Genomic DNA, 6,000 nt, shown 5'->3' with positions numbered 1-6,000 from the left:
CTCCTCCAAGAGGATTTTCCCAATTAAGCCATTTCTCCTATTCCCTCTCCCTTCTGCATCCTCTATGTACTTTGATCTGTACTCTTTAAGCAGTTGATATGCACCCCACCCTCAGCCCCACAGAACTTACAATAATAATTGTGGTATTTGTTAAGTGATTACTGTATGCCAGGCACTGTAACTAAGCACTGGGGTGGATACAAGCAAATCAGGTTCGTTATAGTCCATGGCCCACATGGGGCTCACAGTCTCAATATGTACATATTCACAGTTCACAGCCTCACTTATGTACATATTCATAATTCACAGCCTCACTTATGTACACATTCATAATTTATATTAATGTCTGTCTTCCCCTCTAGACCTGCTCATTGTGGGCAGGGAACGTGTCCACCAACTCTGTTGTATTGTAATTGCTCAAGCACTTAATACAGTCCTCTACAAAGGGTAAGCAGTCAATTACCACTGATTGCCTTTAGATTTTATCCAGGAAATTTGAGTGCTGAGGCTGTAATTTACATAGATGGCTGCTCTGTTGCCTTTCAACATTATCTTTGGAATGCTGGTTTCTAGTCAGGTTTCTGAGAGCTTGGGTAGCTTCCCCACTTCCATTTTAGCATTTGTTGGTCAGCATGTGGTGAATGAGAAATGAAACCTATGGCCAGAACTTCGTTACCTGGTCCCAATTTAATTTTGGTCAAAGAAACAATTTGCTTTTGGTCTTGGTCAAGGTTTGGGGGAAGATTCCATCCTGTAGCTGAGCCATTGGTAACCCTGTGCAAACCAAACTGTATGACATCTCCCGTATATGTTTGTTTAAAATTAAATTCTAATAAATCTTGCAGCAGACTTTCTCCTGTGCTCCTGCACTATCTGAAATGAATGTGGCCCGAATCCTAGATGTGTGTGGTTGACTTTAATTCAGCCACAGAAAGCAATTTGGGACGACAGTTGTTTTCTATTTGCAGTGACCTAGAGCACTGAGGAAAAACATTTGATTACAAATTGGGAGACCAAAATTGTCATGTTGGAATTCTGATTGAGGAGAAGGTGCCGGGAGAGGAGAAAGAAGATTCTGAGGCCGAATGATGACCTTCAACATACCTTGAAAATGAAACACAGTTCTTGTCCTTAGCTTCCAGTGGAGTTACCAAGTGATAGGCTGGTGAAACGTTGACCAGGTTGGCGTTCATTAACTTCTTCCTGGAATAGCTAACTAAGAAACAGCTAACAAGACCAAGGAAAATATCAGGATGATTAAATAAAAGGATCTTGAGCTGACATACCAATCTAGAAAAAGTTCTTAAGCCCCCTCCAAACCCCACGAGTCCACATTTTCTCCTGGAGCTGCCCTAAAGGAAAGTAAGAAGGTGCTCACCAAATAGACATTCCGGCTGAACATTTTTTAACGAACAGCAAATCCTAATTTGATTGAATCCCAGGTCCTAAGGAGAGATGGGAGCTGTATAAATTTCTTATCAGTGCTAGTCTGTTCTGCAGTGGGCCATGAGGGGATCCTCTCTGCGGTGTCTATCCTGGTGAGCAAACTATGGGTTTCTACACTCAGCATTTGTGTGATGGGCCCAATGTGTGGATGACTTCAGAAGCCAGTGTTTATTCCTGTATCTAAACAATCAAATATCGACATCCCTACCCTATTGGCTTGGACCAGTATGGATGATAAATCAGTCATTTAATGAGCATCTACCAATTGCCAGGCACTAAACTAAGTGCTTGGAAGCATGCAACTGTAGCAAGACGTGTTCCCTGTCCTCAGGGAGCTTACAATCTGATGGAAAGGTTATTGATTCATTAGCTTTCTAGGTTAAAATGTTTTATGGGGGCCCATACGGTCCTGGATCGATTTGGTCATTGCCAGTCTGTGGAAATAAATTCGATTCAATTGATCATATGTATTGAGCGCTTACTGTGCACAGAGCACTGTACTAAGCGCTTGGGAAACTACAATTCAGCAATAAGCAGTGACATTCCCTGCCCACATTGCAATGGATTGCAAGTAACAAGAAGCTTCAAAACTGTCAAGCCACAAAAAATAGAAGATCTTGACGGTGGGGAGTCCTCACAGCTCTAGGAAAGCAGCCTTCTTGCCCAGACCTGTGAACACTCAAACATTGGTATTTATTGAGCGCTTACTGGGTGCACAGCACTGTACTAAGTGACAGAGAGTACAAGGCGGCAGAGTTGAGACACATTCCTTAGTTTGTGGCCACAGGAGGGAGGAAGGATGCTTGAGGGCATCCTGAGATATGATGCCCGTTTAACCCCAGGTGGGTTCAACTGGGCTCCCCACTCACCTGCTCTAGGCTTTTCCATGCTCTCCCATTCCAAAGGATCTCCTGGGTGTTTCCTGGACGCAGCTCCAAACTGATTCCCATACTCCAGAGCCAAAACAGGGCCTGCAACAAGACTTGAGAATTGTCCTGGCCTCTCACCTGTCTCTCCCACCTCTTTCTGAGCTGGAGGCCCCTCTTACCCCACTCCAGGAAGCAGGAGCCATTTGGCTTCCTTAGTTCGCAAACTGGAGCATCTCCCTGGGCCCTCCTAGCCCTGGAGGCCTGCGGCCTCCTCTCTCTTTTCCCATCCCATCTATCACTCAGGTTCTGGAGGGTTGTCTTGTCAGGCCCTTGTCCAAACTCCTTCCCCTTAGGCCAGGTGGGATATCTATCTATCTATCTATCTATCTATCTATCTATCTATCTATCTATCTATCATCTATCTATCTAATGTATTTATTTAGTTATCATCTATTTACCTATTTATTTATTTAGTTAATGTTGGGCATCACCTCATCTGTAACATGGGGATGAAGACTGTGAGCCCCCATGGGACAACCTGATCACCTTGTAACCTCCCCAGCGCTTAGAACAGTGCTTTGCACATAGTAAGCACTTAATAAATGCCATTATTATTATTATTATTAACTAGTGGAGTTGAAGTGACTGTGGGTCTAGACTGTGAGACTGTTGTGGGCAGGGATTGTCTCTATTGCTGTATTGTATTTTCGAAGCACTCAGTACAGTGCTCTGCACACAGTAAGCGCTCAGTAAATATGATTGAATGAATATAGCTTTAATTCTATTTGTTCTGACAATTTTGACACCTGTCTACATGTTTTGTTTGGTTGTCTGTCTCCCCCTTCTAGACTGTGAGCCCGTTGTTGGGTAGGGACCGTCTCTCTATGTTGCCGACTTGTACTTCCCAAGCACTTAGTACAGTGCTCTGCACACAGTAAGCGCTCAATAAATACAATTGAATGAATGAATGAATGGCACTGACCCACGTTGCTGTGTTGGTACCCTGCTCCACAACTGCTTCCAGGAAACTCTCAGTCCTTTGTGCCTACGGGACTGAACTCCTGGGGTGGTGGTGGAAGGAGAGACCGTGTCTTCCTCAGGTCCTGAAAAGTCTGGAATGGCCAGACTGATATTGGGTGAGGGGGGATTTTGTTGTTGTTGTTGTTGTTTTAATGGTATTTGTCAATCAATTACTATGTGCTCTGTGCCAAGCACTGTACTAAACGCATACAAGCTAATCAGATTGGAGACAGTTCATGTCCCACATGGAGCTCAGAGTCTTAATCCTCATTTTATACAGATGAAGTTACTGAGGCACAGAGAAATTAAGCGACTTACCCAAGGTCGCACAGCAGACAAATTCATTCATTCATTCAATCGTATTTATTGAGTGCTTACTGCGTGTAGAGCACTGTACTAAGTGCTTAAATGGCAGAACTGGGATTAGAATCCAGGTTCTTCTGACTTTTAGGCTGGCGCTCTATCCATTAGGCCACAATACTTCTCTGGTTGAACAAGAAGAGGGCTCCCGCAAGCTGGGTGTACTGATCAGGCTTGACCAGAGCCCTGCCACAGTCCAGCCTTGGTTCTCATTTCCCTCTCTCCCACAACCACAGGCATCCTAGCTCTTAGAACAGTGCTTTGCACATAGTAAGTGCTCTTAATAAATGCCATCATTATGCTTCATGCTGAAGCAGCGTGGCTCAGTGGAAAGAGCCCAGGCTTTGGAGTCAGAGGTCGTGAGTTCAAACCCCGGCTCCGCCAATTGTCAGCTCTGTGACTTTGGGCAAGTTACTTCACTTCTCTGGGCCTCAGTTACCTCATCTGGAAAATGGGTATTAAGACTATGAGCCCCTCGTGGGGCAACCTGAATGCCTTGTAACCTCCCCAGCTCTTAGAGCAGTGTTTTGCATGTAGTAAGCGCTTAATAAATGCCATTATTATTATTATTATTATTATTATTATCCTTGTCATCCCACTGGCCACACCTCTAAGAGGGGATGCCAAATGGGCAGCTCGGAATTTAGCCTGGAAGGAAAAGGGTCTCCAGACCCTGGACCACAGGGATGGATGTGGCTCAACCCCGCCCAGGTCAAGGGGCCAGGACTTGCTAATTTGTTGGGGGCTTAGGGCTGGGTCAGGGTTGGGGAGCACCAAGATGACCTGGGCTGGAGAGTGCCACAGCCCCGCTTTATCTTTTTACAGCCTCTCCACGCTTGATGATCATCCTGATAGAAAGCTAATACCCAGCCCTGATCCCCTCACCTCCATTTCCGTCTGCAGACACAGGCAGCCCCTTGGCAGAGCTCTGCATAGGAGGCAGGGACAATGAGAGCCTTTGAGCAGGGAGGAGGAGATTACCAGACACATACCATGGGGCCGTAAGGATGGTGAACCATAGAGAATGAGAGAGAACAGGAATCCCCTGAGGAATCAAGCTGCCTAAACAACACCCTCAGGCAGGGCTACTCATTCATTCAGTGTTAGGTACCTGGCCCCTATGGAAGACAGAGAACTGTACTTGGCATTTGGGAATGTACCATAAAAGTACATTAAAAAACATGTTTTCTGTCCTCTAGGAGGTTACATGGCCACCAGATAACATACATACAATGGGAACATGAGGAAAACAAATACAACCTCTAGTGAGATGAGTGTGCAAGAGTGAAATAAATGAATAGATAAATGTATTTTTCCACACAAGCACACTCACATATATATCAGTATTGGCTTCTAAGAAGTTCACTGGGCTTTGAAGATTGGGGGAACTGTGGTCTGGTAGATTTGAATGGCGAGGGAGTTTCCAGGCTGGGGCAGAATATGAGCAAGGACTCCGGGGTGGGAGAGATGAGAATGAGAATGAGGTACAGGGAGCTTGGCAACGTATCCTTGACATTATCTTCTACTCATTTCTCCCACGTTGAATGTGTCATGAAATCCTGTTGGTTCTAACTTCAAAACCTCTCTAGAATCCTCTGAACCTTAATCTCATCTGTCCCACTGCTGGCCCCTTCTTCATGTCCTCCCTCAGTCTTGGAACTCCCTCTCTCTTCCTATCAGACAGTCCACAACCCTCCCCACCTTCCAACCCCTCATCTCTCCTCCAGAAGGTCTTCCCTGATTCTCACCCTCATTTCCTTTCTGTGATGCCAGTGCACTTTGTTTGGTACCCCTTAAACACTCTGATACTCATCCCAGCCCCCAGTACTTATATTCATATCCTTATACTCCAATATTGCCCCAAGCTGTAATTTTCTTTGAATGTCTCCCTCTATAGACTGTAAGCTCCTTGTGGTCAGGGATCCACGTCTTCCAACTCTATCGTGTTGTACTCTCCTAAGCAATTAGCCCAGCGCTCTGCACATAGTAAGTGATCAGTCAGTATCATTCATTGATTGACTGAGCGATTAATTGAGCTCTAGGGTGAAGTAGGACTAGACTTCTAGACTGTGAGCCCATTGTTGGGTAGGGAGCGTCTCTATATGTTGCCAACTTGTACTTCCCAAGTGCTTAGTACAGTGCTCTGCACACAGTAAGCGCTCAATAAATACGATTGAATGAATGAATGAAAGGCAGTAGACATGTCACCCCAGGAACAGCTGTAAACTCCTCTAGACCTAAGCTCCTCTAGACGTAAGCTCCTTGAGGGCAGGGAAGGTGCCTACCAACTCTGTAGTATTATACT

The sequence above is a fragment of the Tachyglossus aculeatus genome, chromosome 13 (genome assembly GCF_015852505.1).
Source record: "Tachyglossus aculeatus isolate mTacAcu1 chromosome 13, mTacAcu1.pri, whole genome shotgun sequence".
NCBI classification, from domain to species: Eukaryota; Metazoa; Chordata; class Mammalia; order Monotremata; family Tachyglossidae; genus Tachyglossus; species Tachyglossus aculeatus.
Note: the sequence above shows the minus strand (reverse complement) of the source record.